This window comes from Periplaneta americana, chromosome 9, assembly GCF_040183065.1.
Source record: "Periplaneta americana isolate PAMFEO1 chromosome 9, P.americana_PAMFEO1_priV1, whole genome shotgun sequence".
NCBI classification, from domain to species: domain Eukaryota; kingdom Metazoa; phylum Arthropoda; class Insecta; order Blattodea; family Blattidae; genus Periplaneta; species Periplaneta americana.
In genome coordinates this window covers 30,489,918-30,501,143 of record NC_091125.1, presented here as the reverse complement: position 1 = coordinate 30,501,143, position 11,226 = coordinate 30,489,918, and the positions used below count along the sequence as shown (strand labels likewise).

The 11,226-nt window shown below is 35.4% G+C and overlaps 1 non-coding gene across 1 annotated transcript; it reads right to left on the bottom strand.

The window, feature by feature from the left end:
- Window positions 1–10,292: 10,292 nt before the first annotated feature.
- Window positions 10,293–10,501, bottom strand: LOC138706832 (small nucleolar RNA U3). The gene has a single exon (XR_011334081.1). It is a non-coding gene; the product is annotated as a small nucleolar RNA U3 (small nucleolar RNA).
- Between the last annotated feature and the right edge of the window lie 725 nt (window positions 10,502–11,226).

Here is an 11,226-nt window from a genome sequence, read left to right as displayed (position 1 = left end):
GTCGAGATATTGGCATGTCTGCATTCGAGAGAGAAACTTTGCCATTTTTAGTGCTTGCAATGTTATGGAAGCAGAATATTGTAACGGATTCACGAGAGGCAACTAACAGTTGTGGACAACAATACAGGGTGTTAAAAAAAGTATCCAATATTTTAGGAGGTGCTAGTATGCATCAAAACAAGAAAATAATGTCCAATAAACATGGGTCCTACAACACGTACTTTCTGAGATCTGAACACTTGTTCAGAGGAGGTGCTCAGTGTGACGTCCGTTCATGGCACTGCATTCTTCTGCCCTTCGGCGTAAGTAATCTTGCAAATTTTGAAATTTGTTTTAATCGTTAATAAGAAAGCCCTGATAACGATCCCCAGTTAATCTCTGTGGTAGCAAGTTTGGCCCTATTAATCTGTCACCAAGAACGCCTGCCCATATGTTGATTGAGAATCGGTGTTGATGTCTTCTTTCTTTCTTTTTTTTTTTAATTTTGACCGGCCAGAGGCCGTTTACCGAAGTTATCTTTGTTTCCCTGTTTTCTTTCATTTGTTTCCTTTCACTTAAAATAATACAAACACAACACCCATGCCTGAGGCGGGACTCGAACCCACAGCCCTTCGGAGCAAGCGGTAGAGACAGTCCGTGCCTCTAGCGCTTACGCCACCCAGGCCGGCATCTTTCTTCAACTGCATGAGGATTTTCATCAGCCTACACATGCTGATTACGAAAATTCACAACACCATCACTGCTGAACCCCGCTCAAATCCGCAACCAGACTTTTGTTTTCAGTCTTCCTTGCGACGTATCAGTATTCCATGCCAGGGTTGTCAACTACGGTATGATTATCTGGTACTTTTCTGTATAGTAGGGCAGAGAAATGCACTGTCATGAATGGATGTCACATTGAGCACCTCCTATGAACAAGTGTTCAGATCTCAGACACTATGTGTCGTAGGAACCATGTTTATTAGACATTATTTTCTTGTTCTGATGCATATTATCACCTCCTAAAATATTGGATACCTTTTTTAACACTCTGTATAGCTGACAGTGTCCACTTTCATTATCGGAAACGGAACCTTTCCTGTTTGTGTATCAAGAATTCTTTTATTTGTGTGGTGAAGTGTTAGATTAAGAGTAAGATAATGAAGTGAGGAAAACGAAACTACAGACTTATAACGTGTTATGGAATTCCTAAATAACTTTTTGAGCAGAACTGAAACAAAGATTTGAGTGGATCATAGAAGTGAATGCAAGGAGAGAGATACAGAAGGACTGAGCGAGTAAATGAAGAACCTGGAAACTATCTTCCACACAATTCTTCGGAATTACATCCCTGAAAGAGTGGACAAAACAAGTAGGATCCTGCAGTCAGAGAATGCTGACAAAGGCTATTTGTCGCTATGAATCTCCTTGAGTCTCGGAAAACCTATCTTCAGAAAACTAGAGACAAATATAGTCAATACGAATTGAAAGCTAGAAGTAGGCGTACAGATTAAGATTATAGATGTTAAAAACGGGAACGAAAGCGAAGTTTACGTCTTACTAGATACGACGGATCAGAAAAAGAGATGCTTCTCAGTAAAAGTGAAAAGTTTAAAGTGAAAACATTTCTTCCTGTTCTGGACTCTCTAATTCCTGAATGGACAAAACATTGATTGCAAATGTTTTCCTTCTTCAGTGAATTGAAAACAATAGGTTCTGATGAGCAATACATAGTTCTCGATAAAAATTGATATGCCCTCCCTGTATTGTACAGAAAAATAATTTCGTTCGTACAACTCGACATCTGTTTTTTCCACTCAATGTGTTCATATGCATGATGGTGACCAGCTGTGCAGGAGAACGTTAATTTTCAAGACTGAAACTTACATAAAAATCATCTTCGCAACAAATTAGACAGTGGCGTTTGGAAAATGACATCCTGAAGACCACTAACTTCAAGCCAGTAATTATAAAGGAATTCTACGCAAGAAATTTCTAAAAAAAATTTGTGTAGAATATTGTGACTATTATATTTTTAATTTCTAACTCTACTTTGACGAGAATAGAACCATTGTGGGTCTCTTCTCCATTCTCCATACTGTGCTTTATCAACTGAGCTTTTAGAGCGAGTTGAAAGCTGATACGAAGATGTTTCTATTAGTAGCTTATTATATATCACAAAACATATTGTAATAAATGGCGGTGTTAATACCTTGGTCTTAATTTTCAGAAATAGATAACACTACTTAATCTATACTAATAATAAATCTGTAGCCGAAATTTTTCTGGTAATTTTCGATTTTCTAACATATATAATTAACCACCCTGAAACCGAAAATCGCTTTTTTGACATTTTTGTTTGTATGTCTGTCTGTCTGTATGTTTGTTACCTTTTCACGCGATAATGGCTGAACGGATTTCGATGAAAATTGGAATATAAATTAAGTTCGTTGTAACTTAGATTTTAGGCTATATGGCATTCAAAATACATTATTTAAAAGGGGGTTTATAAGGGGGCCTGAATTAAATAAATCGAAATATCTCGCTTATTATTGATTTTTGTGAAAAATGTTACATAACAAAAGTTTCTTTAAAAATAATTTCCGATAAGGTTTATTCCTTGAAAAATTTGGTAAGACTGATATTTAATGAGATAAATGAGTTTTAAAATTAAAATAACTGCCATCTAAGGCCGTGTAATGAATTAAAAAACAAATGACTTCGTCTATAAGGGGCCTTGGACAGCAACAATCGAAAGCTATGAAAGATAGCTTACAGATAATGTTTCTGTGTATGTATGAAGTAATATCAGAAGCTAAATTAACCGATTTGTATAATTAATTATTAATTCACCATTGGAAAGTGTAGTTTCTCTAGATGGACATAATGCTATAATGTTATTACAGTAACTTCTGAGTGAATTGAGGACAGGTAAGATTAAAATAGCTTCTTATGCACAGAAAACTTGATAGGCTATTCTGTGCATTCGTTTCCTGTATTTCCTAAAATAATTTTTATGACCAAATAAGTGGTCTCTGGATCATAATTATCGCATTTTAATTATGCAAATACAATTTAAATTAAGTAACATAATAAACGATTTATCCTTATATCAAACACGAATGTCCCCTGGATCAAATGTCCTATTTTAATTATGTAATTACTTTATATTTATTTCTAACGGGTGCAGCGGAGCGCACGGGTACGGCTAGTTCTAAATAAAAATATGGAAAAATACCAATCTGTATTGTAGAATGCTGAAAAATACTAATCGAACACCACTTTCAGTTGTTTACTGAGTGTCTGATAGTCATGAAATCATAGCATGTCTACGGCAGACAGTGAAGAAAGTGTCAGTGTCAGTGAAGAAAGTGAACATACGTGTAGTGACGTCATGGTTAAAATTATGATAATTAATAGCAAACACTGAAAGTTCTATAAAATTTGCTCAATTTCAGGAATTAATTCCAATTGCAATAGAAAAAGACTACAAAAATTGTGGTGCTAAGAACAAATTTTGTAAATAAAAGAAATAGAATTAAAATATTCCGTATTTTTAAAGTGCTTAGGTTGCAAGAAAACTACTTCGGCTGCTACTATAATACGCAGAAATTACAGTACAAAAGAGCCCAGCATTAATATATTGTTGGTTACGTAATTTTACATTAGAAGTAACAGCATCTGAAATTGATTTGAACGTAAATAAGGTTCAAGAATATTACAGAGATTTACTACGTTATCGTGACTAATAATACTGAAACGATAGGACAGGCCACAGTAGTCGAAATAGATAAATCGCATATTTGGACGAGAAAATACAATATAGGCATCAGAGGTCTGCATCGGACGTTTTCGCTCGAGCGCCAAGTAGTTCATAGCAATATCCGATAGGTAGCACACATGCATGATGGGTAAAACTGTCACGAGCGATAAATCCTCGAACGGTATAAGCCGAGCGTTAGACATTCGTTCTTGTTACAGTGATGAACTGTGTAGTAACATCATGTGTTTATCATTTCAAAATTTTGCAGTGTTTAACTAACCTCTCCATAGTACAACTACAAAACTTGCTTTAAAATGTAATATAAATCTTGTAGGTAAATGTTTTTTTTTTTTTTTCCATACAGGAGTGATTTTGTTTTTGCCACATCTGATAGATGTTATTGGATGTAAATGTAATTATTATAAACGGAGTACACAATCACGATAATGCAAGAACTGTATCAAGTTTTCTAGTAATAATAATAATAATAATAATAATAATAATAATAATAATAATAATAATAATAATCTCTAATAATTAGTGTATCAATCTTTGCATCTGTAACAGTTGTGCAGTATGATTATTCGTTTTATTATATTTTCTGTGACGTTATCTTTGTACTAATATTGTTATTAATCAACTGCTATATCAGTAATATTTTGTAAAACGTTTCTACATTGTCATGTTCGTGACAGTATGTTTTTATTTGTAAGATACCGAAAATTTAACAGCCACTCCACGTTGTTGCGTCTCGTTTTTTCTTTTTGTCTTTAAGGACTGGACTCTTCAGCACTTTCTGTACTCTTGTAAGAATGTTGACCAACGTTAAATGTCAAAGAATAGAGGAACTCCTCTGCCATGCGGTCAACATGGTGCGAGGCATCAGTGCAAGGTAACACAAGACAGACGAGCACTTAGTCCCATTAGTGAATCCAGCCAGGGTCGCCATTAACGCTAGCGTTTAATCCACATGTTATTGATTAATACTGACAATAGCTGCTTGCAGTGTTTCCATTCGCACGTCTAGCCAAGTTAGTTTCAATTTGAGACATAGAAGCGGAGATTTAACCTCCAATAGAGGCTGAATGTGTAGTAATGGTGTGCTTCAATGATTGATTTCGGTGGCGAGGGCTAAGCGCTTTCACTAAGTTGTCTCTAATTACTTGTACAATTCAGTGCGATTACACTTGGACCTTGTTCCCATTCTTCAGTGATTAAACTTTGAGCTCTTCATGATAAAAGCAGTCATGTAGGCCTAGGCCTATATGATTCAGGGCAGAAAATACTACCCGCAATTGGCCTGTACTGAAAGGGAAATTGCGCATGAGAAATGAGAATAAAATTCCGTGCACGGTAGTGGGCCATAATCTCAGAAAAGTCGTCCTATGTGGTCTAGTGGTTACTTATCTGCCACAGAATCAGGGTAACCGGAGGTCCGGCTTTTGGAGGACATGTCCTCCTTTTCTGGACTTGTCCTCCTGTCCTCTAGGATTAATTTTTTTAATGGAAGGAATTTTAAAAAGTATGACTATTAAATCGTTGCCAAACTTTCAGAACGGCCCCGAGGTTCACTCAGCCTCCTATAAAATTGAGTACCGGGTCTTTCCCGGGGGTAAAAGGCGGTCAGAGCGTGGTGCCGACCACACCACCTCATTCTAGTGCCGAGGTCATGGAAAGCATGGAGCTCTACCTCCATGCACCTCAAGTGCGGCATGTTACGGGGATACCTTTACCTTTTACTTTTTATGACTATTAAATCTTAATTTTCGTAGTTAGTGTTATTTATTGCTCTAAACGTGGTACAACTTATTTCACAGTATACAAGTATAATGTTTATAGTAAGATTTAATCGTGAATAATTGTAGAAACGCTACAAGTCATAATTTTTCTCAAATTCAGTTTTTCATATGGTTTTAATATTCATACATAGGCCTTTCAGGTGATGCAAAAACCTGACACGTCCAGTGCTCGGTGTACATTTCACGGTGTCAGTAAACATTGAATTGCAGGAACACCACAAGTCCAGGACATGTGGAATTTTTTTGAAAGCAAACAAACTTTCAGATTGCTTTCATTTGTTTTTTATTGGTTAAAAGAATTTGAGGAATTAAATATACTACTGTATTTACATAATTTTGCATTTTTGTATTTCCGTGCATTCTTCTTTAATTTATTGGCTTAAATATACATATATACTGAAATATTGTTAAGGACGACCTCCCAACTCCATATCACAACTTGAAACGATTAGTTAACCGCTCATTTAAGAATGAGTTTCTCTCAGATCCTCAAATAAAGAGTGATGGCAAGAAATGGGCTGGTCTTGTTGAGAAGTCAGAAATACTTCCTGATCACCCCCGAAAAGAGACTGTAGCTGTCATAAGGACTGCCACGACTCGACTGCCTGGCGTAATATTTATATAAACTGGGTATTTTACCATCAACTCAGTGTGTCATTTGTAATGAGGAAAATTCTATTATGAATTAGGAACATTTAAACATTTGTAAAAAAAAAAAAAACTTGTAAATTTTAAATCCTCTATGGGGGCTCTGCCAGAAACCAAATGATGTTGAATCAATCTGGTTGAGCATTAAATACATATATACGTATACATTTGAAGTTGTTTAGGAAATAAAAAAATTATCCCGCTCCTTCTTCTACATCTAAAAATTGTTTTTAAAGAAATAAAATTATTTTTACCAGTCATGAATTGCAAAACACCACATCTCCATGCAATTCTGATTTCTTCTAGACTATACTAAAGGATAAAATTCATGTTCATGTATATCAATGACTAGAGCTTATTATTATGCATTAATAAAAATAGTAATTTCAAAATAGCAAACACTTTTAAAGATAATCAATTCTTTGTACCTCTGAAAATTTCACTCAAATGAACATGTGATTATAATTTATCTTCTGTAGGACTGTAAGCGAGTGTGTCTACAATAATTTATTGAAAAACTTAGTTACTGCTAAAATCTTCACATTGTCCTCACAGAATAAAGAATACTATGTTAGGAAGTAATTCATTGTAAAATACATTACTCTACTTACGCTAATAAATTAATAACATTTTGATCTTGTAAAGCAAACAGTTCGCCAATGAAATCACTACCTACTGTGCTCCATGCCTTCCCATGACGTAACAAAGTACTTGGAGGCTCATTGGTGGGGGTAGTACCCGTTACATCTCGTTCCCCTCAATGGCACCCCTGTGCTATGGGTTTAATTAGCATATTATGACCTAGAACTACATCTTTCTTTTCACTAACTTTGAAATTGAACGTCACATAAAAATGGAACCATGTTCTCATTGTATTCGTCCAAGTCCTATTGATATAAGGTAATTAATTAGAAAATATTCTAATTCCTTAACATACCTCATTTTAGTATCAATCAGTGCTGCTGATAATTATATCAAATTTATTCATCTCCAATCGACTCAAACCCGACACCTCTATAATGTCAGCGCGTTTAGACTTCTTAACCCAGGGCCAGATCTGTTATTCATGAACTTAGGATTATTCATATTATACTAACGTTGTCAGACAGAGACTAAACGGAGCGGAGCGCTCCACTATGACTCGTTGCGTGCTCCGGTGTTTCCACAGACATAAGCAAGTTCACGCTCCCACTGCACTCTCTAGCTCCACAACCGGTTTTGGAGCTTACAACTCTGACACTACTGAATTATACGAAGGAGCAGGTCTGGCCCAACGAGTTAGATACTATAGAGAGGCCAAAGACCTCAGAAAGTTGAAGACAATTGAACATTGGTCCGCCATGTTTCGGTTAGTCAAAACAAAGGGGCGTGGCTCGGATGTTGTAGGAAATGACTGTGATGAAGTTAGTATTATTGTGAATTGAGTTACATATTAAGACTATGTTAATAAGTAAAAAGTAAAATACACACAAAACTTTACGTTTTATAACAGCTGTAGGCCTATGGTTTATTAGTTTCACTAAATATAGCCCAGATATTAAATGACAAGCTATACTCGATGCAACCAAAGCAAAGCACCTAAAGACGGATGAATTTAATCGGCAGAAGAAAAATAAATAATTTTTTGACTTCGTCACAAATTTAATTACTTTACAGCTAATCTAACCTAATATTAAATTATGTAATTCAGTGCTCACCAGGTGATTTCAAGAGAGACGACTTATAGGAAAGGTAGTGGCAAAAATTAAAAAAATATCCAGTAATTAAGTTATTGAGAAAAATTCATTTGAAATTGGAATTAATACGAACTATTGAAAACTGCAATTATTAAAACTACAAATAACCTCTTAGCATGCAACATAATAATTAAAGAATGACACTAATAGAAAGTTACTCATGATCATAACTCACCACATTTATTGAAACGATAAGATACTTACGATTAACATTGTTATCATAAACAACAGGAGCCACAGCTAGGTACACTTCTTTCCGCGTGATGGAGACATCGTGTAGTCTAATATAATTTGAAACAAACATTGATCTCACACGTGTCTCGCAACTAGGCAGAGGCTTTTGCAGAATAAAACTGTTCTTACATTATTTTGAACAATAATGACAAATTGTGTGTGATGCAAGTGCTAACTTTCCTCTTTGTTAATAAAAAGAAACTTGGAGTAGGCCCTATAAGCACAATAAATACTAAACTCTTGATGGTACAAACTTATTAATACAGATATTTCGCTTATGCTCAGTCCGTCTTATCTTATAATTCTCTGCGGCAATGGTACCTGTATGGAGAGGGTTTAATTATCCAGCAACGAATATTATGGTATACGGTACATTTCATTTAAATCCGAGGGAATGAGACATTTTCGGAAATTTTAAAGTCTTAATTGCAGTGTACCTTTGATAAGCACTCCTTGAACAGGCTGACGGTATTATAGACCGCCATGTTTTTTAGAGAACGATCCATAGTACTGTTGGCCTCCGCAGGGAGCGCTTATTAGAGGTCTTCAGCCTCTCTATAGTTTCTAACTCGTTGGTCTGGCCCTACACACGCAATGAATGTGAATGCTCCTAATTTCAACAGTACTACTATATGACGGTGGTATGAGGACGATGAAGGAAGTGATTGTGATCTAGACTGCACTGAAGATGTCGTGATAGAAAGCGAGCATGAGTCAGAATCTGAGTTAGAGTTGAGTGGTGATGGCGAGAACGATGAGCAAAATATGACTGATGATCTTCAGGTTCGCCAATAATGTGACCATGGTGTCTCAATTTCCAAAAAATAATATGGCTGCTGAGCTGGTATCCTCTATGCATCACTCAGAAACTTTTGATAATGTAAGTGATAAATCAGAAATTATTGCATATTATAGTGAGTACCCGGGCACGGTCTGCCACACCGCTCGAAATAATATAAATGTAATAAAATACTGCCAAAGCCAGTTACAAACAAATCCCTATGACAGAGGTCTTCATCGACAATAATCAACAATTACACAGAATCACAGCTGTGCAATTAAATTTGAAATGGAGATATAAGCAGTGTTACCAACTGTAAAGGTCTGAGTGACTACCATGCCTGGGTGGTTGAGGGTTAATGTTACATTGATAAAAGACCTCCTTTGTCGAACAAATAAGAAGTTAAAAAAATTAAACCTGTATTACTTTGATATAACCGCACCGTACACGTAAAACCTAGAGATCAAGACGACAAATTATGACTTGCTTGGCAAACATAGTTATCAGATCGATTTTCCAAGCATCCCCCCCCCCTAAAAGCATGGACATGCTGAGTGAAGAAAACTTCTCGAAAAGGGACGAATTAACCACCAATTTTGTTTTAATTATAGACCAACATTTTAAGTTTCAAAATAATTTTTTCCTTCAGTAAAATAGTCCTACAAAATTGCGTACGACAAAGAGTGCTGTCGTACCTCGTACAAATTGTCGTATGCGTACTAGAGTTGGGTCGATTCGTGAACGAATCGTTCATTCGAACGACTAATAATAAAGAATCGTAAGAATCGATTCGTGGTATCAACGAATCTTCGTTCAAAAGAATAGTAGCGAATCGGCATGTTATCGTACTTGTTTGATGTAACCTATCAGCGGACATATCCGAACCGTGCCGAATGCTTCCGAGCGAGAGTGAAATCAAAATACGGTACTGCATTTGTTAAGTGTGAAAAATAATGAACACGAACCTGAAATTTACATGGTTAAATAGAGATGTAATGCAAAAAAATGTACGTATAAGGTTCAGGTGATAAATTATAATTAAGAAACATTAACTTTAATAATTTTATAGACTAATGGAGGTCATGATGAATGATTCCAGCCAATGAGAAAGAGACAATCCAATGTCTCACATCTTATGCCATCTATACGAGAGCTGTAGAACGTTTTTGTTCTACCCATGGTTTGTAAAGAAAAATTCCTGCGAATCGTTCGTTGACGATTCAAAAAAATAGTTGGAATCGCAAACTGGGAAGAATCGTAAACAAATCATTAGAATCGATTCGTATTTCGTAATGCGTACGACAATAATCGTACGTATAGCAACCGCGAGGCCATCTATAACCTTAGTAAAAACCACTCAGCATACAACTCCCTCCTCCGATTCGGTTACCCGAACCTGAACGATCATCGATGATCAAAAGACATCAAATGATATCTACGATCTGCCTCACGCTCAGAGAGAATTGTCACAACTCGTCATCGTGGTTGCAACTTGACTCAACTGTTGATAGTCCAGTCAGAGAATGCGTACTACAGAAATGATCCTGTGAAGTACGATTCTAACAAATTTTCACGTCTTCCGAACTCATAAAGGAACTTTTCGTGACATCAACTACGGGAGATAGACTACTTGCTAGTACTGCCATCTCGTACTAGAACTTCGAACTATGTAACTAAACTACGCTGGATTAATGAAACGTTCCACTTAGAGGTCGTGGGAATGCTCTTTTAGTTCATACAAACGTTACACATTTTGATGTGCTGCTGCTACAAATAATAATAATAATAATAATAATAATAATAATAATAATAATAATAATAATAATAATAATAACAATAATAACAATAATAACAATTATTATTATTATTATTATTATTATTATTATTTATTTATTTAATTTATATTTACGTGCTGATAAACAGCCGTTGGCCAATTATAGTTCAGCACAAAAATACAATAACTACAGGAGGCCTACAAATAAAACACTATGAATAATACATTAATAGCAATAAATACAGCAACACAAATAAAACAAAATAAAATAATAGTATAATAGTGTTACAGCTTTCAAAAATAATGATATAGTATTAATAAAGAAATAAAATGAGCAAGGTTAACTACTGGTAATGTTATTTAAAACAAGTATTAATATATCGGGTTGGTGCATAAGTTCGTAGCGTTTTTGTTTCGTGTGTTGGTACTCCGGTTGCTATGGGTTTATTTATCGATTGTCATATTTTATTTGAAGTTCAATTGTTGTGCTTGAATTTACATATTGGAATAGC